The 2,928-nt window shown below is 43.9% G+C and overlaps 1 non-coding gene across 1 annotated transcript; it reads right to left on the bottom strand.

Moving 5' to 3' along the window:
- Positions 1-214: 214 nt before the first annotated feature.
- On the bottom strand, positions 215-296 carry TRNAL-AAG (transfer RNA leucine (anticodon AAG)). Its single transcript has one exon. It is a non-coding gene; the product is annotated as a tRNA-Leu (tRNA).
- Between the last annotated feature and the right edge of the window lie 2,632 nt (positions 297-2,928).

Below are 2,928 nucleotides of genomic sequence, written 5' to 3'. Positions count from 1 at the left end.
AGTTAAGGTAAGAGAGAGAACAAACGTTTGATAATGTGAATTAGTGGCCTCCTCAGTCCAGGTAGCCATTGGCCTTTGATGATTCCCTGGCCTGCTTCACCAGCTTGCAATGGTCCTCCAAGTCCGGGGCCACGAGCATGGCATCACCGTATACAGCAATTATTTCAGTGATAAAAAAAAGAAAAAAAACCTTTATTAACGCAGAAAAAAGATCTGGCAGCGGTGGGATTCGAACCCACGCCCCCGAAGAGACTGGTGCCTTAAACCAGCGCCTTAGACCGCTCGGCCACGCTACCGACACAGTCGAGGCGTGCAATCGTCATCGTTCGTGACGGCTGCAAATGGCTGCTTTAACCAAAATGTTTTGAACACGCCTTGTCTGTTGCCTAAAACATTTCAGGGTGTCTACCAATCGGGAAAACCGGGAATTCTCGGGGGTTTTGAGCAGTCTGGAAAAGGTCAGGGAAAACTCAGGGAGTTTGTGCCTCTATCAGGGAAAATTATCTAATTTTACTGAAAAGGAACGAAAGTCGCGGTAATGCTGTCTCGAGTAACAGAGAGGAACGAATGGTCTTTGACGCTGCGTCGTCGGCTGGAGGAGTTGCCAGAGTACAGTCGACGAGCAATTTTCCGGACGCCAGATATTCGGACGACTTCGCGGCTACATAGGGTCAATGTATAAGAACGTCTGAAATCCCAGGTATCACAAAAGAGATACGTAACGTTTTCGTAGCGTTTATCCAAGACGATAAAAACGGGTTAAAGAAGACACGAATGAGAGAACTTCGGCGGGAAAACGTCGTATATCTCTGCTAATGTCCGGCTTAATTACTTTCTTGAGACGATCTAGAACAGGTCTGCAAGACGTATTCGAAAAGCTGGTCTAGAAATAGGATTGGGAAAGACACAAGTAATCCCTTTGCCAAAACTATTCGTAACCAATTTCTAAACGTTTTTAGGACGTTATCAAAAAGCTGGTCTAGAAGCGGTCTTGAAAGGTTTACGATCATCTGAAGCCAATTTTCGCGGGTGACGGGCGCGATCAGACATCGTTGTTCAAAACACGCGTTTAGTTTCGCCTCACGCGACTGGCCTATGCCGCGCAGACGTCGTCAGCCGCACCCGTTGGCACGACCTAGGCCAATCGCGGGAGGTAAAACTGATCGGGCGTTTCGAACAACGATCTCCAATCCCCTCCCCCCCCCCCCCCCATATGAGTAGAAGCGTCGGTGTTGACTGTAAGAGCCATGGCGCAGTGCCAAGCACTGTTCCTCGCATGGCCGGCGCATCCTCTACCAAGTCGCACGAAAATGAGCCTGTTAGGAATAATAAATCCTTAATACCGCCTTTAGTAAGCTACGATGCTTACAACCACAATGGGAATGACATCCTGCAAAGAACAAATGGCCACGTCTTGGCAGGTGGCCAGACCAAGCCCTTCATGCCAAGAGTGCATGAAATGAGAACATTGTGACAAAGCAAAAACACTTTATTAAAATGTAATGCTTATGCAAGGTTCGAACAAACTGTGTGAGAAATGCAAATAGAAGTAAAAGTACATCAACAATGACAAAAGTCGCAGAAAGGATTCGTAATGAACTCGAAAGTGAACATTCACTAGCACATAAACAAAATTCCAAGTACACATACAAAAATGAACAGAAAAACCTGGAGTGTACTAAAGTGTCTAATTTATCATAGTAAAGTGCACGTGCTATTAGATGGACTAGAGTTATGCAGAAGTGACATCGGAGCGAATGGAAGAAGTAGACTGAAAAATGCAAGAGTATGAATCGGATGGTAACTGCCTCCAAGCAATGTTACCAATCAGCTAGAAGCTTGAAAAGAGCACAAAAAGAAATACCACCGCATACCATCATAAAACAATCCTGTGACAGAAATAAGAAAAATGACACAATGCAAAATTGAAAATATTGCCTTTAGGATATGTCAAAGAAGGTAATGGCGAGAAAAAATAACCATACAACAAAAAAGCAATAAAGTGAAATTAGTACAGAATACTTAAACGGGGGATTCAGTGTAACAAGTGAACACTACTGTAGTACAGCGAACGATGAGACAGTAATGCTGTATCTTGCCACTCCAGAACGTGAGAAATGAATATGCAAGCGTCATATTAGAAACTTACATAAACATGGAAATAAACTGGAATGCACTGGAAGCTGCATTTGTGTAACAAAGGAAGCAATGGTCATAATAAATAGTAAGTGTTTTATCTAAAAAGCCCTTTACAAGAGGCAAAGTTGTACCTCTCTGGCAAAAACAAAGTTGCAACGAATCATTTGCAAACCAGCAAATACATTAATTAGCACACTGACATGTCACACTTTGCGCACATCTCCAGTCTCCTAAAGTAAAAAAAGCACTCTGAATGAGAAAAACGTTTAACACATGTAGCCCAGAGCAAATTCTTTGCCAGTTCACTCACACTTTCACATCCAAAAACATTTGCCACAAAGTCCAGGCACAGTTCCACTGATGTTTACCAATTCACCCCCACTTTCACGTCCAAAAATATTTGGCACACAGTCCAGGCAGAGCTTCATAGATAAACAACTTGAGAGCACCCTACTGATTATTGTGCAGTCCCGCTGCTGGAAATAGAACTGCCGCACATGCTGGTAGTGGTTTCAATGTAGACACACTTACTGCCCTGGACAGGTATGCTCAGATATCTGCACTGGTGCTCCATTTTGTCGAAGTAGACACATTGATGCACTATGCTGGTAATTGAAATGTTTTGAATGCACAAGTATTGGCTTCACCAGAAAGACTTGCCCACATACCACCACTGGCATATATATGCACTTGCTCTTCACTCAGTAGCATTGAAATTAAAGTGTTCCCTAGGTGGGAGCCATGCGTAAAACCGGTGTCACACGACCACTCTCGATCGCGATCAAGCCC

Source organism: Dermacentor andersoni, chromosome 3 (assembly GCF_023375885.2).
Source record: "Dermacentor andersoni chromosome 3, qqDerAnde1_hic_scaffold, whole genome shotgun sequence".
NCBI lineage: Eukaryota > Metazoa > Arthropoda > Arachnida > Ixodida > Ixodidae > Dermacentor > Dermacentor andersoni.
This window is presented reverse-complemented; position numbering and strand designations above follow the sequence as displayed.